Here is a 26,071-nt window from a genome sequence, read left to right as displayed (position 1 = left end):
GGACCAACACAAAACAGCCACCTTTGTGCCTTGCCAGGTAATGACATTAAAAAATCAAAAACCAAGCACACACAAAACACTGATTACTGTCAGCATTTCAAAAAAAAAAAAAAAAAGACATGGTCGCTTAACTTTTCTTTTTTTACAAAAAGAATGCATGACATAATCTTAGACTAAAAGATCTTTCGATTGGATACATGTGGCTTCATGAAAACCTTTCTATTTTGTTTCTATTTTTCTCAGTTTGTCATGTACAGGTGAAATATGCGCTTGGGAAGGCAGACGTTTCATCATCCAGCATTTCAGGAATCAGCCCCTCTCCTGCTGCACCCACAGGGGTCTGTGCAGGTTGCCTTGTCCTCGGCAAAGCCTGGCCCTCGGGGGTGAGGATCCATCTCTCCCCCACTTCCCCCACCTCTGATTCATGGGCTCAGGGAACTACACAAGAGCTGGTGAGTCTTCTGCCTCCAGAAACCTCTCTAGGCTGTCCCTGGAGAAAGAATGAACTCTGATCCTGAGCCCAGGAGCTGCTGGCCTGCTGCAGTTTCTCTGTCAAAGACCTCACTTGCTGCCTGGAAATTCCACAACTGTCTCAAGTAAAAATGCTCACAAAAACTCCATGGCCTGGTGCCAAATCGTCCTGAACTGCACAAGCCAGGACTAAGTAAGTATCTAAAATGGCTCTCCCCTCCCCCTCAACACCACACCAGAGTCAGTCTCAGGATCGGCAATTTTCTAGGGAAAAGAAGCAGACTCTCCTTTCAAGAAAGAACCAATTTCTAAGTAAACGTCAGTGCCGACTCCTGGGACCACATTACATAGATCCAACCGGGCTGGGCTGTCACACCCTGGCCTGGAATCCGGTAAGTGGCAGGGGTTTCTCTTCCAGTTCTTCTAGAACCTTTCTTCTGAGGCCTGGGTCTGCTCAGAGCTGCCCCAGGTGGTTTCTGGGCAGGTGAGCATGACCCTGGGAGGCTCTCGGCCTCCAGGTTTCAGCAACCACTCATTGGCTCCGGCTGTTCCCGTTACATCAGCCTCTCGGGGCTGAGTCACCGCGCTGCAGCTCTGGAGCTGCAGTGACCATGTATGGCTGTCTGGCTGTGATGAGACATAACGAAAGCCACGCCCCCGCGCACGTGGCTTAGCCAGCACAGATCGGCTTTGAAGGATGCAAAGCCCACCCACCCATGGTGTCTGGAAACTTTTCACAAGTGGAAGGGTATATTTGCTGAACTGGGAGAAGTCACCGAGTAGGTGGGTAGGGCTCCATCAAGTAAGGGGGGACAGGCAGTGGCAACAGGCCGTGTGCCATGGGGTGCCAGCCCCTGAGTCATGAGTTCAGAGTTGCTGCTGCTGGAGACTTGAAAATACCCTTTGTCTCCCTCCAACGTCCCCAGGACTGTCCTTTGGTCCCAGCCTCCACACACAAGCTCCCAGCCAGAGGCACAGCTTCTTGGACCGCTCAGATCATAAGTGGCTGAGGCGCAAGCTCTTAGGTATAAGCAGGGGAGAGCCGGAAGCCAGCCCTGGAGTCAAGCGGTCAGGCGCAAGGCGGCTGGGCCCTCTGCATCTGCTGAGCAACCTGCTCGGTGACAAACCAGCCGGCACAGCACGAGCCGCCGGAGCAAAGGCTACTACTGACCAGGACACCCCATAAAGGCATCCTTCTCTAGGTCTTCAGTCCCTAGAAAAAGCAAGTTCTCATTCGTGACCTCAAGGGATGCAAGGGAGAAGTTCGGCTGTTCTGTTCCTGAGCAGGTCAAAGCTAAAACAGAGAAGTTTTGGAGGACATGGAAAAGAACCAGTGTCCAGCCTGTAGGGTTAAACAGGCGGGCCGGGCACTTAGGCCTAGGACCTAAAGGGGGTACACACAGGCAAGGTGTAAATGGAACCAAAGGCAGGTGGCAAGGAGAGGCCTGGGCCAAACCGACCTGAGCTGTCTTCTCTCTGCTGTGGAAAAAGCCACGTGAGCAGACAAATGTGTGCACATGTGCATGGGCAGCCCCTGAGTTCCAATCACCAGTTCACCCTCTTTGTCCTCAGGTGAAATACACGCCAAGTGCAGAAAGGGAGGGACCACCAGGGCCCACAGGTGCCTTCTCAATCAGCTGCAGAATAATCCCCTTCAGAACTTTCCAACCAGATCCAAACTCTTCCCTCCTGGCAGTGGGCCTGGCTCCCTCACTTCACCAGGAGCCAACCCAAGAACTGAACTGGGAAGAAGTACCTCCCAGGCTCAGAAACAACTGGGGAGCACTGGCTGAGCACCCATGCCCTGCGCCCCCTCCTCCCCCGCCCCCCCCCCAGAGGTACAGAGTTGTTCCCAGGCCCCTGGGCTGGAGCCTGCTGAGAGCAGAACCCTCCAGCCAGAAAGCAATCTGACTTGCTGGGAAGATAAACATGAGAAAAGACTCCTGGCCAACAGGGTGGAAGGGACCTGCCAGCTCCAAGGTCAGGTGGTTACTGGCCTTGCCTGGGACAAAGGCCGAGAAGAGCCCTCAGCAGGGACACGTCGGGGCGGGGTGCACTCACTTCCAGAGGCCTTGGGAGAAGGCTGGTACAGGTCCCTGCGAGAGGGTGGGCGGTGGCCCAGCACCCCAGCCCCTCCCCGCCCCACACAGGGGAGCAGCTGCGCGCCATGAGTAATGTTTTCCACCCAAAGCTAACTGCAGTGTTCTGATGCGAGAAGCCCGCCCAGAAGTGGGCTCCTCCCCAAATGTGGGTGTCGGGAGAACACCAGAGGCTTCTGGAATCCCTCTGAAGCCTCCAAAGCTGTTCCAACAAGAGAAACAGTCCTAAAAGAGCATCTGTTCTGACAAAATCAAAGAAAGAAATGGACGAGAGAGAAAACACACAAGGATAAAAGGGAAGGAGAAAGCAGGGAAGGATGGGGGAAGTAGGGAGAGGAACTAGAAGGAAGGAAAAAGGAAAAAAAAGGCCATCCCCACAAACAGATAAACAGCGCTTAAACATGCACTCACAAGCCCCATCTTGTCATCGGCCCCCCCAGGGGGTGTGAGGGCCCTTGCGGGGCTTGCCGAGTGCTAAATGGTGTCACTTGTCAGCAGCACAGTGGATTTTATAACCGCACAGCCCCCAGGGGCAGTGGAGCTCAGAGCCTCCAGGCTGTCGTCCAGTGCTCACCCACTCACCTCCCCCAGCTGCCTGCCTGCTACAAAGCTCCAACAGCCTCTCTCTCCTCCCAAAGATGGTGCGGTGAGCCGGTGAGGGGTCAGCCGGCTCGGTCCTCCCCTCAGAGGGGCTGAGCTAGAAGCAGGCCGTGCCCCACCTCCAAACCTAGGTGAACTGTTGTTCTAGAATGAGCATGCAGTTCTCTGTCTCCTGTCTCCTCTTTTATACTCTACAGTGAAAGGAACCCACCAGGATCTGGCCAAGCTCAGAGGGAACCAGGAAAAGAGGTGAGCGCGTGGGGCAGGATGCACCTGCCTGGGCCACACAGAGGGACGTGGGGGCCCCAGGGGCGGGCGGCAATGTGGGAGCCGGTCCCGAGTGCACGCAAGGAGGGGGCATTGTCTGAGGGGACTTGAACACAGTAACAAGATCAGCAGCCAGCCCGCTGCTCATTAACCACGGCGGGGATCGAGTGTGGTTCCGCCGGCCCACCCGTGGTGTGCGGTGCCCTCCGCTAAGCACGAGAGTGGGGTCCCTTCCTCCTCGTTTCATCTTGCTTCAAGGGTGCTACGTGTGGGCCTTAGTTAAAACTGCTTCTAAGAAAGACCCCCCCAAACTTAGCACAACAGAAAACTCACACAGAACTAGACCGCAGAGCCCATCGAGCCCAAAGTCCTCATGTTTCCGACCAACTCCGGCCTCCGAGCGGGCACCTTCCATGACACTGCTGTCTGCTCGATCCATATCCTTGATTGATGGGGCAGACCTCGATGTCAGAGGTGGGATGCTCCCCTGAGGACAAGCAGCCTAGCTGGACACAAGCCCTGGCCAGCCTCACAAGGAATTCATTTGGGAACGAAAACGTGAGGGACCTGGGGAAGCCCCGCAATGTGGATACAAACAGGCAACACGGACATGGATGTGTATGTGTGGGCACCGTGGGCGCAGTCTCTGAGGACGGCCGCCAACAATCCCTCCCATCCGACCACACCTGCCGTGAGACTCCAGCTGAACCTGGGTGGCCCTGGGATGACTCTGACCAACAGGATGCAGTGACTCTGTGCCAGTTCCAGGCCTGGCCCTTAAGAGGTCTGGAAGATTCTGCTTTGCTTTCTTGGAACCCAGGCACCCCACTGCAGGGATGCCCGGGCGCTCCTGTTGGGGGGAGAGGACACATGGAGGGGCCCTGGAGGAGACACCAATGTGCACGGGCCCCTGAAGAAGAGCTGAGATGCCCCAGCTGACAGCACCAGGGCTCCAGCCCAGCCACCGGCTGAATGCTGGCACACGAGTGACCTCAACACCTTGTAGAACAAAAACAACTGCCCAGTCGACCCACATAATGGGGAGAAATAATAAACTGCTGATGGTTAAAGACACTAAGTTTTGAGGTGGTTTGCTTACAGCAAGAGATAACTGATACAGATGGTAAAACTGTAAAGAAAAGGGGATGATTAACAAAAAATTTCAGGGTAACAATTCTCTCTGGATGGGAGGAGGAGCAATTAGGGTCTTCGGAGATACTGGGAGTTCTCTATTTCTTTATTTGGATACACCTAAATTTATTATTTAAACTAAATATGTGCATTTCATATACTTTTATACGGGAACATTTTTCAAAATTTAACAAAATTTGTAATAAGAAAAAAGTGAGGTAAAAGTGCCACACTCAATCCGTGCAGAGATAGGATGTTTCCAACCATGTTCCCAGATGCTCTGGCCAGGGCTGCCCTGAGGAGGGGAAAGAGCCACAAAGGTGGACAGGGGTGTGTGTGTGTGGGGGGGGGGTAGCACTGGAGAAAACACAATCCCTCTCATTTGCCTTTCGGATCCAAAACATCCACACACAGACTGCTGCCATGAGAAAAGTTTCTCCCTGGGTCGTGAAATCCACTCTGCTCAATTCAACAAAACCTGAATCCCAGATCCCCACAGTAACAACAAAATGGCATTTATGGAGGGTCTTCAACACACCAAGCAGCATGGCACCACGTGTGGCACAGTCCAATCACCTAAAAACTAAGAGCATGGCTACACCAGGCCCTAAGCTCTGCCCTGCTGCCTCCAACAGTTAGGACTTGAGAGGCAGCACGGCACCACAGAGGCAGCAGAGCCTCTGGGGCCAAAGCCAAGTAGGCTCACCTCCAGGTCCTGTCACCTACCACACCCGCAGGTGACCTACAACAAAGCTCTCCTCTGGCATAGTGGAGCCAGTGGGACTACTTCCCACGTTCTTTACAGGATTAAGCTAGGTAACATAAGCAAAGGGCCTGCCCAGTGCCTGGCATGTGGTAAGCACTCAGCAAACGACTGTTACCAGGAAGCAGAGATGCTGACTCTATATATTTTTTTAGGCCAAAGACCACATCAGATGGTTTCTACATATCCTTTTATGCTGGGCACCTCGTGTATACTCAAAAACTACTTGGTGACTTGAACCTTGTTTAGATGTTGTAATCACAACCCATTATTCCTTCTAAATGCAGTCTGGAAAAATCCCGGAGCCCAATTAACATGAAGAGTCAGGGGGCACTGGGCAAGAACCACTCAGAGCGATTTTCTCTGTCAGGGAAGCACTTTATATTGAACAACTGTTCCATAAACCCCAAGGGTGCTCCTGGCTGAAGGCTGGAGCGCCTGCCCAGAGCTCTAAGTGGGTCCACAGAGCAACGCTCCATCTCAGAGTCAAATGGGCACCTGTCAAACATGAAATATTGCCCAGGTTATTAGCAAGCACTGAACTGCATGCATTTCCAAACTGCTGCACAGAGGGAAACCATTAGCCAGGAAACAACTGGCCTACCACCAGGAGATGCCCGCCAATCTTGATGAACAACAGTCCCCAGCTCCCGGAACAGGCTGTGCCAGCTGCAGGCCTGGACAGGAGACAGCCATCCAAGGGCCTCGAGGCACCTGAGAGCGGGTGACAGGGATCAGCGTTCCTGATTTTCCAGAAATACTGGTGGCTCGTGTACACAGCCTGGCATACACCAACTCAGGCCAAGGGAACAGAGTTCCCAGCAGGCCAGCCCTGCAAACATGAAAGCTACCTGCTCAACTCCACCAACCCACCTGCTGTGACAACCCGTCCCTTTTCAGCGCAACGTGGCAGAGAAGCAAATATCAACAAAACCAACCGTACTGGAACTTTCCTCCTCGCCCAGCAAACACAGCTCTTCTATTAAGCTTGTGTTTCTCAAACTTTTAAAGTCCATTTCCACTTTGTAGAAACACACAAACCTGACTCAGCCCTTCCCAACAGCCCCAAATGCTTCATCTTCTCCTGAATAGTGGCCCCCACCCTGAAAAGCACTGCTTCCTTCTACAGAATGCACCCTGCCAAGATTCAGTACCGTTTGCTTTGCTGAAGTTTGTGTTATAAAAAACACTGACTTTTTTCTAAATCTAAAAGTAATGTCTGAATATAAAATTAAACTGTGCTACTGACTTTGCTTTTCAAACTATACAACTTGTACTATCTCTAAATTTAACCACACTTCTGAAGAGGGAGTGGACATCCCTTTCCCTGACCCCCGATGGACCCCACTGCTCTAGGAACGTGGCTGAGCGGGAAGGCTGGCTGGCCCTGAAGAAAGTGTGTCCTGTATCCCAGCACCTGTGCCAGTTTATTTATTTTTATATTTTATTTTTGGCTGTGTTGGGTTTCGTTTCTGTGAGAGGGCTCTCTCTAGTTGCAACGAGCGGGGGCCACTCTTCATCGCGGTGCGCGGGCCTCTTCACTATCGCAGCCTCTCTTGTCGCGGAGCACAGGCTCCAGACGCGCAGGCTCAGTAGTTGTGGCTCACGGGCCCAGTCACTCCGCGGCATGTGGGATCCTCCCAGACCAGGGCTCGAACCCGTGTCCCCTGCATTGGCAGGCGGATTCTCAACCACTGCGCCACCAGGGAAGCCCCCCTGTGCCAGTTTAGAACCCATTATGCTAGTACTTGCTCTGGGGACTCTTGAAGCTTGACACGGGATAAATCAAGGGCCTTGCTACCAAAAAGACAAAATCAGAACATGTGGGACTGGCATGGGGTCTGATCATTCTCCCAACGTCCCCCCTGCTCCCCTCTGCCCAGTACTCCCTGAGTGGTGGTGGCACATGGACACAACCTGAAATTATACTGGTAGGTGGACTCCCCCACCCAGTTTAATAAACTCATTGCTGGGTACGCCGACTTCTTGTTTCTTCCTTACAGCTGTTTACAGCACCTACCCTAGGACTTTGCCCTCAAATCAAGTTGGGGAACAGGCCTGGTATAGAACGAATTCCTGGCCTTGTTGAATATGACCAACTCAAGGTCAAAATATTCTGTGGACCCTCATGAAATGATCATTGTACTTTTGATGCTTGTTAACTGAAAAACTATAGACAAAAACCACTATGAAAAATGAATCTCCAGTCTATTAATCACAACAGCATTAATATGTATTTGAGAAACAGTTCTATGTAAGTGAATGATAAATCTCCCCTAATATACAGAAGATCTGTGGTGTGATACAGCTGCACAACTACTCATACTTACTGCATTCCCCCTAGGGGTCCTCAGTCCATAAATTAAGAAACAGATATAAACAAAGACCAAAGAATTTCTCAAACATTTAATGAGTGCCTACTCTGTGCTCACCTTAGGGACAGTATTCTCACTTTGAGCCTAGCGGGGAAGACAGGTAATACATCAATATAACACATAATGTCACGTACTAAGTGCTGTGAAGAAAACCAAAGCAAGCCGAGGCAGAGGCTATTAACTATCTAAGAGGAGGGTCAAGGAGGACCTCTCTTGAGGAGGTGGCATTTAAGCAAAGAGCAGAATGAAGAGTGAGCCATGCTACCATAAGCCCAGGGACCATTACAGTAGGTACAAGGTAGAGCAAATGCAAAGGTCCTAAGACAGGTGTGACCTTGGCAAAAGGGGCCGGCGTGCCTGAAAAGGAGGAAGCGAGTGGGAGGATGAGAAGCGCTGAGGTCGGCAGCAGGAGAGGCTGAGATCACTCAGGGTTTTAGAGGCCAGTTAGGCTTTGGAGTTCTAAGTATGCTGGGGCGCCCTAGGAGGGTTGAGAGCAGAAGAGTGACTGCAAGGGGGCAAGCGTGGACACAGGAACACCAGGAAAGAAGCAAGAGAGGGAGGTGGCCTCCACCAAGGTGGAGGTGGAAAGAAGTAGTCAGATTAGGGATATGTTTTGGTGGAGCCAACATAATGGCTAATCAAGTAGATGTGGGTTGTGAGAAAAGAAAGGAGTCAAGGATGACACCAAAATTTTTAGCCTGAGAAACCTGGCCAAGGTTTTAGCCTGGCCAAGTGGCAGTGCCACTTACTGAGGTGAGGAATGATTGTGGGAGCAAAGGTTTAGCGGGAGGAAAGCAAGAGTTCTGTTTCGGCCAATTACAGTTGAGATGTCAACAGCAGAGGTGGTTGAACAGATCTCTTCACTTCATTCTGGTCTTTGCCACAAGATGGAATGGGACCACCCTGGGAGAGATTATTGTATAAAGAAGAGACAAGACCTATGGACTCAGACTCCAAGCACATGCATTTGAATCCTGGCTCCAATATTACCAAGGGGGGCTCAAGCAAGCTTCCCTGAGTTCTAGATTGCTCACCCATTAAACTGGAGAACCACCATATACACAATGACTGTGAGGATTAAAGAAGATAAACAACAGGGAGTATTGCACAAATACTGGCAAAAGTAGAATTAGATATTTTTTCTCTAACAAAGTCTGTGACTGATACACAGTGAAACAAACAAGGAAAAAATGAATTAATTAAAACAAAACAAACCAGGTTATCCCAGTGAAGTCCCTTTACCAGTGAATCGCATGGCTCCTTTTGGACAAGGCAGCTGGTCAAGGCCTCGGGAAGGCAGTTGGAGACCAAAGTAGCCACACTCTGGTCCAATGTGACAAAAAAGCACATGGACTTTGTTCCCACCTGGCTTCAAATTTCTGCTGTCAGGTCTTTGTGATTGTGTGACTTAGGGCAGAAAGCCTGGGAAGAATCACCCACTCAGGTTAAATACAGATGGATTCGGGGTCCAATCTTTGCAATGTGGTGGGCTGAGGGGACAGGGTAGTGGACAGTACTTTAAAGTCAACTGCAGAGCACTACCTAGTGCAGGTGCCCTGCTGGGAGCTGGCGGCTCCAAGAGGAGTAAGGCCAAGGCTGTCTGGGCACCCACTCTCGAGGACCTTCCCCTGGAGAGAAAGACCCAGACTGTCACTCCCCACTGATGAGAGCTGAAAGGTGCCACTGACTGCCAACCTGGAAGGAAGTGGTGCCTAGTACATCTAAAAACACACAAACAAAGGCAGGAAGGGCGTCCAGGTAAAGATCAGCACAAGCAATGGTGTGGATGCATGACAAAGAGTGGTGTGCACGCTTGGGGACTGGGCCGGCGGAGAACAGCACGCTTCACATCATGAGAGTAACAAGTGAGTGGAAAAAGTGGTGAGAAATGCAGCTGGAGGGACAGGCTGGAGGCCACACCTATCACACCAGGACTTAGCTTCATCCCCAGCTGATGGGAGTCACGCCAGGGGTTCAAGCAAGAGAGAGCCACGGTTAGACTCACATTTCTGAAAGGTCACTCTGGCTGCATGAGTATGGAGAACAGGCTGAGAGGGCAAGACCAGAAGCAGAAAAACAACTCAGGACATCCCGCAGCGCTGGACCCTCAGGACGTGAAGAATGGGACAGCGTCACCCCCCGCTGGCACCAGGAGGATTTGGCTGGTGCCCAGAATCCAACACAATTACTGTGGATCTTTCGGAGCAGCCTGTGCAAGCGGCCCTCCTGCTGAATATTATAACATCCTTTGAAGGTTTTAAGTACCTCTTCCTCGAGTGCCTCAACGTCCCTTAATATTTAGTACCCGACCCTTCCTGGGAGAAGCTGGGCCATGCTGCTTGTCCAAAACCACATCCCAGGCTGAGAATTCCTACCTCTTACTCACGTTTCAAAGAAAACGCCCACATCTCTGGAGGGACATACAAGAAAGTGGTAACTGGGATCCCCTCAGAGCAGCAGGGGAAGGGTGGAAAGGACTTACACTTTTCACTCTGTATCCTTTCTGGGTTTTTTGTTTGTTTGTTTTGTTCTACCATGTGTAAATGTTAATATTTTAATATTAAAATATTAAAACTGAGAAAATAAAACAAGGAGGGAAGAAGGGAAGAAAGAAAAAAGAGAGAAAGAAAGAAAATGTCCACAAAGTCAGAGTTTCTTTGTTTCTATTCACCGTAAAACCTTTCAGACATTTTCTACAAGGCTTGGTGACTGAAAACTTCTCAACAGGAAAAATTTCTCGTAAGGGAAATGGAAAATTATGATAATTTGCACAAAGAATGTGTCACTCGGGAAAACTTGATGAGCAAAAATTCCTTAAGGGGACAAAATGGAAAATCCCCTAGAAGAGCAGCTGGTAGCCTTTTCCAGACCCAGATGAACCCCTCCGACACTTCGAAGGCACTGAAGGCCTCTCCTGGGAGAGTCACACACACTCAGGGGGCTGACTGACTCCCCACACCCGGATAAAACCCCTGCCTTGGAATCCAGCCAAAGCTGGTTAAGTCCCTCGGGCAAGAGTACTTAAATCTCTGCACCTCAATTTCCTTTCTGTAAAATGCAGATGATAATAAAAGCTTCCACTTCACAGAGGTGCCGCTGGCCATCATTATTCTTATACGACTACATATAAACCCATGCCAGCAACATCGATCTATTACAGGAAAAGGGGGAACCCAATGCTCTCCTCCCGGCCCTATCTTCCAAAAATGCACGTAAAATCTCATCAGTAACCCAGGCACCCACAACAGATAAAGTTTCAACCTGAAAAAAGATCAGGAAAAGGCCCTGCAAACTGCAATGCTTATTCCACTCAACCATAACCAGAAGGCAAGGCAGAGGTGCTTTGTACTTGAAGGCAAAAGCTACCTTCTTTTTTTTTAATTTAAAAAAAAATTTAATTAATTAATTTATTTATTTTTGGCTGCGTTGGGTCTTCATTGTTGTGTGTGGGCTTTAGTTGCGGCGAGCAGGGGCTACTCTTCGTTGTGGGGAGCGGGCTTCTCACTGTGGTGGCTTCTCGTGTTGCGGAGCACGGGCTCTAGGCGCGCGGGCTTCAGTAGTTGTGGCTCGTGGGCTCTAGAGCACAGGCTCAGTAGTTGTGGCGCACGGGCTTAGTTGCTCCGCAGCATGTGGGATCCTCCCATACCAGGGCTCGAACCCGTGTCCCCTGCATTAGCAGGCAGACTCTCAACCACTGCGCCACCAGGGAAGCCCAGCAGAGTTTTTTTGTTTCATCTAAAACTTTCCCTATATTGGAAATCTTGAGATTTCCAACTATGAACATGAACTACATAGGACATGAACATCAACTACAAACTGTATACGAACATCTATGAACTACATAAGTCAACATCAAGTTGTACATTTACTATTCCGAATAGGATTAAACTAAAGTTAATATTCTGTAAAACTTGACTGGGCAAAACTAAATGTGTAAGAGGATATTTTAGAGGAATATTCTAGGAGACCTCAAAAACTTAAGATAGGCCTGGACACAAAGTGGTCAAGAATTCAATGTCTCAATTTCCAAGGATTTCTTCAAACTGTGAGGCTACTCAAATCCAGCTGCTGAGTGTCGCTCCAGAAGACAGTGTTTGGACAGCAGCCCTGGGAGGATTAGAAGCAGCTCAGGCCCCAGCGCTGGCCCTTGAAGAAACAGCGCTGCGGACCTCCTGCCCCTCCCACCCACCACCTGCAGCAGCCTGAGGCCTTTTAATGGATGACTTGCAACCCTGGCGGGTTTTCAGCCAGCTACTTTGAAGTGCGAGCTTCTGAGAGAAACTTGGAAAGCGCCCTAAGTGCTGCCTGGTTGTAGGGCAGGCAGGCTGAGAGACAGAGACACAGAGAAAGAGAGACAGAGAAAGCACCCGCAAGGCCATGTAAGGAAGCAGGCCAGCCCCAAGGGGCTGCTTATGGGGACTAGGGTGGGGAAGTGAGGGTACACAAACTTAATTCTTAGGGGTATGAAAGACTGGTCAGAAACCTAAATGTTCTGTTTCATTCACATTTCTACCCTTATCTTCTCAACTTCCCAAATGCAAATATAAACTGGGGGAAAATGTTTACAGCCTATATGGAAAATAAGGGTTAATAGTCCTGATATATAAAAGGCTCTTAAAATTAATCAACAATGAAAACATACATCCACACAAAACTTGTAGACAAGTGTTCACAGCAGTGTTATTCATAATAGTCAAAAGGTCAAAACAGCCCAAATGTCTATCAACTAATGAACGGATAAATAAAACGTGGTATATCCATACAACAGAATATTATTTGACAATAAGAAAAGTACTGATATGTTCTACAACCTGAATGAACCTTGAAAATATTGTGCTATGTGAAAGAAGCCAGCCACAAAAGGCTACAAGTTGCGTGATTCCATTTATATGAAATGCCCAGAACAGGCAAATCCATAATGATAGAAAGTGGTTGCCTAGGTCTGGGGGAGATAGAGGTAAATGGGGAGTGACTGCTAATGGGCGGTGGGTCCCTTTTGGGGATGATGAAAATGTTCTGGTGGTGACGGTTGCACAACCCTGTGAATAAACTAAAAGCCATTGAATTGTACACTTAAAATAGGTGAATTGTATGGTATGTGACTGTCTCAATAAAGCTGTTATTAAAATCAAACAACAAGAGAAAATCTCCCAACAGAAAAATGAGTCAGAGAAATGAACAGGCAATTCACAAAAGAAGAAATACGAGTGGTCAATATACTCGATACAGAAAAAAGATGTTCCACCTCACTAATAATCAAAGAAATATGAATAAGTCCAAGTTACCACTTCCAGTTTCAAACTGGCAAAGACTGAGTTTCCACTGTAGGTCAGTGCACGTCCCCAGCGAGCTGGAGCAGAGGGTGGTACACTGGGTCAGACCTGTCAATACCGATGTAAATTCTAAATACATTCATTGCTTAGGTGCAAATTAATGCTTGGATGTAAGTAACTGATCAGACAGTCCACCATGCAGAGGCTACAGTTTCCCAGCCTGACGGGGTATTACCCAGCTGTAAGGAAATCGTGAGTCCTGGTAAAGGACTGTGGGGGGGACTGTGGGACTGCAACTAGAGAAAACACAGTCTTGCTAATAGTAAGTCCCACCGTGCTAAACGCTTGAGGGGAGGTCACTGCCAAGAGAAAGAGTAGGCTCGCTGTTTCCCAAGGGCAGCGACCTGTGGAGAGCACACGTCTAACAGGGGCCACTAAGGGAGTAACTGGAGTAGCTGCCGTGGCAACCTGCCTGCAAAGTGTTTCATATATACATGCTACCTCATCCATACCCACAACAGTCCTCTGGGAGGGTATTAATATGATCACCCCCATTGTGCAGATGAGCAAAATGAGGCTTAGAGGGGTTGTCATCCGACCCAGGTCTCAACGACATGCCCAGATTCAAGGCCAAAGTCCACCACACTCTATAAGGTGTCCTCTTTTCACTTTAAACAAGGACGAAACTTCCGTGGACAGACACGGAATTCTGGGTTCACCAGGTCCTTAGTCTGTCCCAAAAGGGCAAATTCTCTGTCATTAATTGGCACTTACCAACTCCCTTTCCTTATACTAATCAGTGTCACAAAACACGTTATAAAAAAAAGTCAGAAGTGAACATTACTAAGTCTTAGTTCTAACCTGCAGAGTTTGTTGCTGCTAAATGAAACACAAAATTGAAACTCTGAAGCATCTTAATTTCTGGAAGCACGGCACACCAGGTACCCTGGCTGGCTCTCATTACGAGCGGCTACCAATACTGAAGAAAAATTGTTTGACATCTTTTAAAATGCATCGAAGAACCGGCAAGTCAGTAAGGAGTACTGACAGATAAACAAACTTAAGCAAAGGCTGGAATCCAGAGAGCAAGCGGAGCTATGCGGGTGGGCAGCGAGGGCATTCGCAGAACTGAGCGAGCTCGAGTTCGCCCCCTGCCGCCAAGAAGGGAGGTCTCTCGGGAGGGCCCTCCAGAATAAAGCTGGCCCCAAAGGGTTATATCTTAGTGGAAAGAAGATGGCACAGAAAAAGCCTATATGAAATCTTGGCACCAAATGGAGGGGTATAAAATTCTCCCTGGGAGAATCTGTAACCGTTAGATGGCCCCCAAATGGACTACAGCCCAAATTCACACATTATAAAAGGTATACTTCAGGTAGATAAAAAGTGATCCCAGAATGAAAGTATTAAATGCAAGAAGGAGTGAGGACCAACTAAAGTAGTAAGTAAGAAATAAGTAAATCTAAACAAATACTGAACAAATGACGTCTTCTAAAATTGAAAAAGAACATACACACCTATAGAATAAAAGTTGAGGAGGGAGTGTTAGGAATTAAAGTGCATTAAGGTCCTAACTGCTTGAGAGTAAAGTGTAAAGACACTAACTAATGTTAGAATTTGGTAAGTTATGTAAATTGAGAGATATACCATATTCCTGGATCAGAAGATCAATATCATAAAAATGTCAACTCTATCCAAATTGGTATGTAATAAATTCAATTCTAATAAAATTCAAAGCAATTCTAATAAAAGACTCCAACAATTTTTATGAATTTGATAAGCACAATCTAAAATGAAGATGGAAAAGCAAAGGGGCAAAGCCTTACCAGATACCAAGAATTATTATATGAAAACTTAGAAATTAAGTCAGTGTGATACTGGCACACAGATAGAGAATAGATGGTAAAGAGGCCAGAAATAGACCCATACATTTGTGGACACCTGATGTATGATAATGGTTACTGGTGACATTAAAGACCCACAAGAAAGGGATATATTTTTTCAATAAATAGTACTGGGACAATCTGATGTGCTTATTTAAAAAAAAGGAAAAAGAAATTAGCTCCTTATCTCACACCATACACAAAAATAATTATAAACAGACTAAAGAACTCAATGTAAAAGGCAAAATCATAAAATGTTTGGAAGACAGTATATGGGGGAATACCTTTATAAACTTGAAGTAGGAACTTCTTAAAAAGAAACAAAAAGTGCTAACTATTAAAAAACTGATAAATGACATTAAAATTAAGAATTTCTGTTCATTGGGGACTTCTCTGGTGGTGCAGTGGTTAAGAATCTGCCTGCCAATACAGGGGACACAGGTTCGTGCCCTGGTCCAGAAGGATCCCACATGCCGCGGAGCAACTAAGTCCATGAGCCACAACTACTGAGCCTGCATGCCACAACTACTGAAGCCTGTGCACCTAGAGCCTGTGCTCCACAACAAGAGAAGCCACCGCAATGAGAAGCCCACACACCACAACAAAGACCCAACGCAGCCAAATAAATAAATAATTAATTAATTTTTAAAAAAAGAATTTCTTTTCATTAAAAAAAAAAAAACTAGAGTGACAAGACAAGCCACAAACTGGAAGTGGATAATTACAACACATCTAACTGACAAAGGATTAGTATCAAAACAAAAAACAAGAAAAAAAGTCTACATATAAATAAAAAGACAAACAATTCAATAAAAAAAAAAAATGAGCAAAAGATTTAAGCAGTTGTTTCAGAGAAGCTGAAACCTGAATGATCCATTAGTGCATGAAAAGATGCTCAACACACTAATAATCATGAAAATGCAAATCAAAACCATGAGGGGGGCTTCCCTGGTGGCGCAGTGGTTGAGAATTCGCCTGCCAATGCAGGGAACACGGGTTCGAGCCCTGGTCCGGGAAGATCCCACATGCCGCGGAGCAACTAAGCCCGTGCGCCACAACTACTGAGCCTGTGCTCTAGAGCCCGCGAGCCACAACTACTGAGCCCATGTGCCACAACTACTGAAGCCCGCACACCTAGAGCCTGTGCTCCGCAACAAGAGAAGCCGCCACAATGAGAAGCCCATGCACCGCAACGAAGAGTAGCCCCCGCTCGCCGCAACTAGAGAAAGCCCGCGCGCAGCAATGAAGACCCAATGCAGCCAAAGATAAATAAAATAAATAAATTTATTAAAAAAAAACAAACAAACAAACCATGAGGGGGCTTCCCTCGTGGCGCAGTGGTTAAGAATCCACCTGCCAATGCAGGGGACACAGGTTCGATCGCTAGGCTGGGAAGATCCCACATGCCGTGGAGCAACTAAGCCTGTGCACCACAACTACTGAGCCTGTGCTCTAGAGCCCGTGAGCTACAACTACTGAAGCCCGGGCGCCTAGAGCCTGTGCTCCACAACAAGAGAAGCCACCGCTATGAGAAGCCCGCACACCGCGAGGAAGACAAGGCCGCGTGCAGCAACAAAGACCCAATGCAGCCAAAAATAAATAAATAAAATAAATTTATTAAAAAAGAAAAAACCACATAAGGCATCACTGACCTTCCAACAGGTTAGTAAAAATTTTTAAATGTGATAATACCATTGTTTGGAGGATGTGAAGCAAACAGAATTGTCAGTTGAAGTGTAAATTGGGGAAACCACTTTGGAAACTATTCGGTATTATTTGGTCAAATTGAAGATGCACGCACTCTGTGATCCAGTCCTCCTCCCAGGGGTGTACCCTGAGAGGCTGTACATGTGTGTCCCAGGAATGGTCACAGCACCACTGTCTGTCTCAGCAAAATTCTGGAAACAAATCAAATGTCCATCAATAATAGAACGGATATGTTCTCATACAATGGAACATAATTCATCAGTGAAAATGAAATACACCTATATGTAACATGGATTAATCTCAAGAACATATGTTAAGGAAAAAATTTAGATCACTGAAAAATAACAAAATGATTTATTTAGTTCAAAAACATGCAAAATTAAACAATATATTGCTTAGCAATACAAACACATGTGGTAAAACTATAAAGAAAAGCTAGAGGTGGGAATTCCCTGGCGGTCCAGTGCTTAGGACTCAGCACTTTCACTGCTGTGGCCCAGGTTCAATCCCTGGTCAGGGAACTAAAATCCCACAAGCAGGCACAGCGCAGCCAAAAAAAAAAAGTAAAAAAAAGAAAAGCAAGAGAACGATAAAAGCCAAATTCAGTGATTAGGTGGGGGTGGGAATGGGACAGGATCAGGGAGGGGCACTCCAAAGGTAATGGTAACATTCTTTTTTGTAAATTGGATACATGGGTATGTGGGTGTTCCTTGTATTCTTTTCCTTTATATGGTACAGTATTCTTTTGTATCTACTCAATATTTAAAAAGACAATTTACAAAATTAAACAATGTTCCTTCTGACTTTAAGCAATGATTTGAAGCATTAACTTGGGCAGCTGACTGAGTTACACTAAACCAGGAAAGTCCCTGACAGGGGCCCACCCAGCCCTGAGACTATAGTAATGAGAAGTGCTTCACCACCCTGGCTGGCTCCGAATCCGGAGAGATACAACTTCCCACTGAGCCCTGGAGCCTTCCATTCAGGACAGGAAAATTACTGCTTAGATTAATCGGCCAGTACAGGAAGTAGTGCGGGTGGGGTGGGGAGAACAGGTTCTGCTGCCAGACCTTTTAAGACCAGAAGCTGAGTATTTTTTTGATGTTACAATGAACCCACCAAGCCTCCCTTCGGGCTAGGTCCCCCCTCTCAGCTGGAATTGCCACCTCTGAGCCTCTGCATTCTGTGGTTGAGACATGAGTGAACAACTCTCAATTCTAACCATGCCCTTTGCTTCCTTCCTTTGAAGCTCAAGGCTGATCTCTCCAATTCATAACAAGCAGGTTTGAATGGAAGAGCCCATGCTCTGGTTTTCTGTACGTATCTGTGACTACATTATTGAGGTCAACCTTAATTGGTCCTTGGACTGTTGAGCTACTGACACCCATGAGGACCTCCGAGAGTGCCAGGCACCTATGCTGACACTCGACACACACATCTGCAGCAAATGCTGAAAGCACTCGGTGCTAAAATGCCTCTCTTTGTGACCTCTATGATTTCAATCATTTAAAAATATGGCCAGCAAAAGAGGTAGATTATGGTCTCCAGGACAATATGCTTTGTGCACAAAATGTACTGGGAGTTTTTCGTTTCCTCTAAGGTTGGGGTCCCTCCCTTTTGTGGTGTCTGTTACCCTGCCAGACACCATGTCTGAGTACCTCCGTGCCACCCACGCAGCACCATCTTGGGGGAATTCCAGGACGGTAGAGAGTGGGCCACCTGCTCTCTTCTGTGGCCAACTGTTAAAACTGAAGCTCTGCCCACAGAGGCTGCCCTTTCAGTGTTCTAAATGGAAGGTTCAGTATATGTGCAACAAAATCAAGCCATTTGGCACTTAAAAATGGTCTTCCTTATATATACATACAGACATATATATGCACAGAAGAGCCCGGGCATGACACACAAACGCTGTTAATAGTTATCTGGGAGGGGAACCGGGTCAGGCGTGGGAGGGTGACTTACTTTCCCCAGTACTTTTGTTAGAACCTTCTGATTTTTGGACCTCATGCATGTATTCCTGTCCTAAACATTTTTTTCTTCCTCAACTCTGCACACTTTCTTTCTTGACTCTCACAGGGTCATCCTCTCCTAACACATAATAATGCTAGTTACCAATTATGGAGTCAAGGACTTGACTAAGCATTTTACATGCATTACCTCATTAATAATTCCACCCAATAAAGTTAGTGTGAGGTCATCATTATCTCCACTTCACACCCGAGGCTTAGAGAGGTCAAGTACTTTGCCCAAAGGCACACAGCTAGTAAGTATAAGGACCAGCTCAGGTACGTTTGGCTTAGAAGTTCATGCTTCTAACCAGCACCCTGTACCTCAGGGGCTCTTAGCTGGGGACAATTTTGCCCCAGGAGACGTACAGCCTCCTCTGGAGACATTTTCAGCTGTCATAGTTGAAGGTAGGTGGGGGCTACTGGCATCTGTGGGCAGAGGCCAGGGATGCTACTCGCATTCTGAAGTGCACAGGACGGCCCCCAAGACAAAGACTCACTAAGCCCCAAATGGCAATAATGTCAACGTTGAGGAACCCTTCTCTACTGGAAAAAGAAAGACAGAGAAACTGTCTCTGAACTAAACTCTCATAGTTTAGGTCATAGTTCACCATGTCCACATCCCATATTACACCCAGACACCAAATAAACCATTGGGTTCTCTCTTCATTAATAGCATGCCAAACCCTCATCACACTGGAGGTCTCTCCAGCCCCACTGGCCGATCATCCACTCATCCAACAATGTTTATTGAGCACCAACTGCGTGCCAGGAAATGACCTACACAGTGGGAATACCAGGAGAAATAAGACCCTGTCCCTGCCCACGAGCTGCTGGTGGTCTCACAGGGAGACAGGCAAGAAAACCTATGATCATCATAGGAGGTAAGAATGTACTCCGAGGGGCTTCCCTGGTGGCGCAGTGGTTAAGAATCCGCCTGCCAATGCAGGGGAGACGGGTTTGAGCCCTGGTCCAGGAAGATCCCACACGCTGTGGAGCAACTAAGCCCGTGCGCCACAACTACTGAGCCTGCGCTCTAGAGCCCGCGAGCCACAGCTACTGAGCCCACACGCCACAACTACTGAAGCCGTGCGTCTAGAGCCCGTGCTCCGCAACAAGAGAAGCCACCGCAATGAGAAGCCCGCGCACCACAACAAAGAGTAGTCCCCGCTTGCGGCAACTAGAGAGAGGCCACACACAGCAACAAAGACCCAACGCAGCCAAAAAAAAATTTTTAAAAAGTACTGCAAGGTCATTGCAGGATGCTAAGAAATCACAAAGGAGGGGCTCCAAACTCAGCTGGGGCGGGGGCACAGGGGTGGGTAGGGCTGGGAGAAGGTTTCCCAGAAGCATTTGAGCTTGAAGGAGTTAACCAGGCAGAGGGAATCCTTTCCTTCCCAAAGGACCCCTCACCAGAGCTTTCAGAGTATGGTCTCTGAGAATCCAGGTTGACAACTTTAATTAGAACGTTGGTGGAACTCCTGAGAAAAACAGGGAGTGCACAGAGCAGTCCTTGATCCTCTGAGTACAACCTGGATAATTCCTGCCTCAACAGGGACAGACCGCAACCTGGCTTCCCTATCGGTCTGGGCGTTCTTCAACTGCAATCCTAACTGGTCTCTCTGGCTTCGAACCACCCCACACCTTGCAGCAGGAGGCAACTGACATATTCACAGCAGATCCCGTGAATTACATGCTTGACCTCACATAATTCTCAAAACAATTCTCTGAAGTAAACATTGTTATCCCTATTTTACAGATGAGGAAACTGAGGAACAGGAATGAAGTAACTGACCCTCAGGACAGAGAGCCACTAACCAGGGAAGCAGGGATTCACACCCAACTCCAGCATCCTTGCCGCCTCTATCTGAGGGGACCTTTATAGTTATCAATCCAAAACATGTCATGTACTCTGAATCTTCACCACCTCAGTACAGCCTTCCAACATCAGTCATCCTCCTTCTGTACACCACACACTTTTGAACAGGTATCTGTGGCGTTTCTTGTGTTGTATTGTGATCACCCATGTGGCTAAGAGCTCCTTGCTCCCAGGATCCAGTCTCACCTATCTTCACATCCCGAGCCCCCGGCGCAGTGTCTGACACGTCAGGCACAGAAAACACTGAATGGGTAAACAAGCCTGGACACCCTGGGCCCAAGCAACACAAACTACCCAAAGCCAGGGGAGCCTGCCTTGGGGACCCAGAGGCCTGGGGAACACACCCCGACCTCTTTCACCAGTGCAGTGGACTTCCCTTGGGCTGGGCCCAACCCCCAAAGCCAGCAATCCAGTCACACTGGGGACAGAGCAGGTTCTGTCAGCCAGCTTTCTCTCTAGCATTGGAATAGTCGTGATTCCTCCTTTGGTTGTACACCAGATGCTTGTGTTTGGGGACACGTTGTACAAAAATATGTATCTCTAAACATTAGAACCTTAAAAGGAATGAGCGTGTGCTCCCCACTCTGTCTTTCCCTCTCTGCCAGACAGAGTGCACCCATGATGGCAGAAGCTAGAGCAGCCAGCTTAGTCCATGAGATGGAAGCCTGGGTTTGAGCAAGGAGAGCCACATGATCAATGAAACCCTGTGTCTGGATAACTTCATGGAACAGAGTGAGCTGCCCTGACCAGCTCTGGACTGCCTACGTCCAGTCTGTGAAGGAGCGAGGAATAAATTTCTATTTCCTTTCAGCCACTGTATTTTGGAGCATTTTGGTTTGTACTTACTTAAAACAAGGTGTGAACATTGCCCAGGGATTAACCTAGCATGATCTTTCTTAGTAAAACGACAATAATATTATCAACATTCTCCCAACCAAACTAACTAGGATTTTGTCATTACTGTATAATTTTAAAGAAAAAGTTATCTTGAAAGGGTGATTTGAATCACATTGAGCCTAGAGAAGAAGGACAAACAAACTGACCTGGTTTGTTTCATCTTTGAGTATTACTGACATACCTCAGATTTCCAAGTAGCCCAGGCTACTCTGTTCTGACAGTTTGTCTGGGGCAACTCCAGCTTGGCGCTCCTCCTCCAGCTCATTACCTGAATCGAAGACCAAGTGGAAAATCTGATGAGAAACTGTAGGGTACCTGCTCCCTAAGAGCTGCCCTTTCATCCACCAAACACAGGCAAACGCGGAGCACTGAGCACAGAGCCTGGCACAAAGTGTTCAGTAAGTGTTAAATTGGATTGTTACTGGCCTGCTGCATGCCAGACCCTGTGCTGGACACCTGAGACACAAAGATCAATAAACCCAGTCCCATTCCCTACACTCAGGAACGCCTGCTGACCCAAAGACATAACACAAGGTCGATAAGCAAAAGCAATGAGGCTGTGCCCAAGTATTATTACAGCGTTAGCATTCCTCTGGGATGTCCCAGACACCGTGCTTCTCATTCCAGACCCTCACCCAGGTGACACACCCCTGCCCACAACTTTAGTGACCTTCGCTGGATGCTAGATCACCACTGGACAGCTCCACTTGAACGTTTTACAGGCACCTACTTTCAACATGTTCAAAACGAAATTTATCTTCCCTCCTCAAACCGGCTCCCCATCCTGCTCCCTATCCCACGGAGCAGCACCACCGGCCAGCAGCCAAAAACGTGGAGTCACCCTGACTCCTCCCTGCCTCTAAACCCCTCATCTAAGTAACCACCAACTTTGGTCAGGTCTACCTCCAAACCATCTCTCCCCACCTTCTGCCTCTAATCTAACTCAAGTCCACTCTCGTTTCTCACCTGATAGTTCTAGTAGCCTCTTAATTGGCCTCCGGGCCCACTCCCTTTAATACATTCTTTAACTAGAGTGATCTTTCAAATCCACAAATCTGACTTTTAAATGGAGTCCCATTAACCTAAAATTTCAAGTCCACAGCTAAGTTTAAAAGGCCCTCTAGGGGACTTCCCTGGTGGTCCAGTGGTTAAGACTCCGGCTTCCACTGCAGGGGGCACGGGTTCGATCCCTGCTCAGGGAACTAAGGATCCTGCATGCCGCGTGGTGGCCAAAAAAAAAAGAAAAGCGGGGAGGGCCCCCTAGGACCAGACCAGATTGCCTCTTTAGTCTTACCTTTAATCTCTGTCTCTAGGCAGAGAACTTCATTTAATTATTACACTGGCTTCCCAGCTTTCTCACAAATTCTATCTTCAACTGAGAATACTCTTCCCCTTTCCTGCCCGCGCTCCCCAAGCATCCTTCAGGTCTCAGTTTCCTGGGGAACAGAAGCCTCCCTGGATTCGCCTAGACTGAGTGAGGTGCCTCTACTCAGTGTTTCCAGAGCAAGAACTTCTCTGCTTTTCTTCCATCATATCAGAATTGCCTATGTATCTGTATGTCTCCCACATGAATCTCTGAGCTCTGGGTGATGATACTGATATGAAAGATAACAGCAACAAACACATACAGCGTTTACTTTGTGCCAGGAAGCGTTCTCAGTACTTTACACCTATTACCTCATTTAATCTTTATAACCATCTTAGGAAGCAGATTTTATTCTCAACTCTGCTTTAAGGATGAGGAAACCGAGACAGGGAGCGAGAAACTAACGAAGGACACAGTTGGCAAGCACAGAGTCAGGATTCAAACCTGGCTGCCCGGCTCCACAGTTTAAACTTTGTAACCACTATGCCAGTCTGGATGACTCTCTCTATCCTCAGAACCTATCAGGAGCTGAACCACCGTCTGTGGAACCAACGAATGAATGAAATAATCTTATACGGGGGCAGTGTCGGCCTCCTACACGGCAAGCTCCTTCCTAGGCCCTGACAGGCTTGTGCCATCGGGCCCCGATGGCCAAAGTGAGCTGCGCCTGCACCCCGCCACCTCGCGGCCTCAGGACGCCCACCAGCAGCGGCGCGCGGGGTCAAGGGGCGGTGACAGCCGGGCGGCGGGGGCGGAGATGCTACCAGCTGGGGTGTCACCCAGCCCGGAGGCGACTCGCGCTCCCTCGCCGGGACGGCGGGTCCGGTCCGCCCGCCCACTCCCCGCCCGCTCGCCGGGCGGCGCCCCCCACCCATTTGCCCCGCACCCTCTTGTCCTGTGGGGTCCCCTCAGTCCAGGTTCCCTTCCCAGTCCACTTCCCTCCCCTCCCCCACACAACCGTCCCCGGCGTCCCGCCGCGCCCCATCCTGCGCCGCCTCTGCCCAACTCCTGGGACTCCTCCAGCCCCGGGTGCTTGCTGACCCTCACCTGCCATGTCCTGGACCCCACCGCAGAGGGAGGTGCATCACGGCCGCGAGGAGGCCGGGGACAGTACTTCAGAGCAGACAAAGGGCGCCGCCATGTTGGAGTCGGGCGGAACCGACCTCGCTGGCTTCCCGTCTGCAACTTCCGGCGCATGCGCAGCGTTCGCCCTAGCCGTAGCTCGTGGACAGGCGCATGCGCCTACTGTAATACAGTACTTCTGCACTTAGAATTGTTCGCCTGGTAACCCTTTCTTGGTTTTCTATTCCAAATATAACAATAACAGCTCCTACGTGTTCAGCGCTTACTGTTTGCCAGGCACTGTGTTAAGCGCTTTACGTGCATTATCTCAAGTCCTCTCACCAACATACGATAATGTTTTTGTCCCTCTTTTGAAGAAGGGAAAACGGCGTCTCAGGGTAAATGAATTGCCAGCTGTCACGCATCTTACAAGTGATGAAGCAGAGATGTGAACCTAGTTGTGGCATCAAAGCTGCAGAACCACGATTATGTTTTTCTACTTTCTGAGCCAACCACTACCCGCTTCCCTGTTTAGAGGAGATCCAGGATTAGCCTGGATGTGAATGAGGGTGCCTGGAAACAAAAGTCTGCCTGCAGACGTGACCAGCCACTCTGTGGCCTCTTTCCAACTTTTCAGCACCTTTAGGCCATTGACTTTTCTACTTCCAAACAGTTCCTCGGCTTTCTCCTTTCTTCACTTCCGACCCTGTTTATTTTTCATGATCCATAATTTTAAAAACACTCTTGCCACAATCCAAAACTCCTTTGCTCTTTGTCTTTTTGTCACATGGATTTGGTAAAAGTTTCAACCCTGGGTGAATCCAACTGCTCCTTTTCCCTTTGCCGACACCTAAACAGCCAAACACAATTGGAGAAAGTACCCAGTGGGACAGACTGTTCCCTACAAATCCATGACTGCCAGCCTTAAAAGGGACTTCAACAAATGTCAGTCTGGCCAATTGACTGCTCCTCTCTTCACAATAACTAGAGAAACTAAAAAACTCAGCAGCAGTTGACTTCACCCTTTCATTTACAGGAAAATGATAGCAAATCTGATAGGAACTCTCCTGTCTTCCCAATATTAAGCATGCAAATCTACTTCTGAGTCATCTGTGTTGGATGTAGTCAATTGAGACTCGGCATCCATTCCTTCCAGAATTTAAAAAGTTAAAGTTTTATTTCCCAGACTCAGTAGCAGTTAGAATCCCAGATATAGATGGTTCTGCCAGTAGGTAAGATTTGGAGGGTGGAAGAGAGGGAGTAGCCATTGGCCTGCTGATGTTAGCTGATTTTTGCTGACAAGAAAGGTCATGCAAATGTGGGGGGTTGCGGCAGTGCATTGTGGCCAGTCTCCAGCTTCATGAGTGTTCAGAAGCATCTGTGAGATGTTGCCAGCCGAACTCAGCATTCTAGTGCCTGGGAACCAGCTTCTAGTCCCAAATTTAGATCCATGGACCCTTGCTGTGGTGATATGTTCTTGAGTGCAATAATCTCAGTGGTGGCCTCTCAATTCCCCATCTTCCTGATTGTGGCAGAAGTAATAGCTCCTAATTGGTGAGTTCTATGGCATTCTGGGAGCCATTAATAAAAGCCCGGTCTAGAGACCATTCTTTCAGCCCCTCCAATAAGTTTATAAACATTTAATTCTCTGTATTAAATCCATTTCTAGTTAAAATAAGCTTAGAAACAACATGAGGGATCTTTGCAGTGATGGAAATGTTCTGTACCTTGACTATGTCAATATAAATATCCTGGTTGTGATATTGTACTACAGTTTTGCAAGATGTTACCATTGGGGGAAACTGGGTAAAGGATGGGGAGGGGGATGGAATTGCTCTGTATTGTTTCTTACAATTGCATGTGAACCTACAATTATATCAAAATAAAAAGTTTAATTAAAGAGAAAGTCCAGTGAGGTTTCTATTTCTGCAGGAAACTGACCCTCAAAGATGGAAATCAGGGCATTAAGTTTGAAGGTGTTGAAGATCTAGTCTATTTCATGCAGGCAAAAGATAGTTACATAAGTTATCATTCATCACAGTACGTATTGTTGCCCAGAGCAAAGTGCCTAATGAAGGTAAGGCTGTAGATGGAGCAGTTGCTGCAACTGACCATTATGGTGAGAGTGAGGACTATAAGGGCTGTGGGGTGAGCTGGCTGTTTATAATTACACTGAAGAGTTTCAAAAAAGAAATATTTAGGGTTTAAATTCTCAGCTCAAGACAGAGCCAGAGAACCAGGGCCCACTCCTGACGACTCTAAATATGTTTTCTCATCTCTTGTAGCCACAGGGCT

At 48.0% G+C, this 26,071-nt stretch overlaps 1 protein-coding gene across 3 annotated transcripts in view; it reads right to left on the bottom strand.

Annotated features, from left to right (window-relative positions):
* ZBTB17 (zinc finger and BTB domain containing 17) overlaps positions 1-23,885 on the bottom strand; it is a 32,119-nt gene extending 8,234 nt beyond the window's left edge. For all 3 annotated transcript variants that reach the window (XM_061184897.1, XM_061184896.1, XM_061184898.1), the window contains exons 1-2: positions 23,762-23,885; positions 21,530-21,616 (exon numbers count right to left, since the gene is read on the bottom strand). The gene's annotated coding sequence lies outside the window, so the exon portion shown is untranslated. The remainder of the gene's footprint in view (positions 1-21,529; positions 21,617-23,761) is intronic.
* Positions 23,886-26,071: the final 2,186 nt, after the last annotated feature.

This window comes from Eubalaena glacialis, chromosome 3 (assembly GCF_028564815.1).
Source record: "Eubalaena glacialis isolate mEubGla1 chromosome 3, mEubGla1.1.hap2.+ XY, whole genome shotgun sequence".
Lineage (NCBI taxonomy): Eukaryota > Metazoa > Chordata > Mammalia > Artiodactyla > Balaenidae > Eubalaena > Eubalaena glacialis.
The sequence above is the reverse complement of the archived record's forward strand: the minus strand, read 5'-3'. Positions and strand labels throughout refer to the sequence as shown.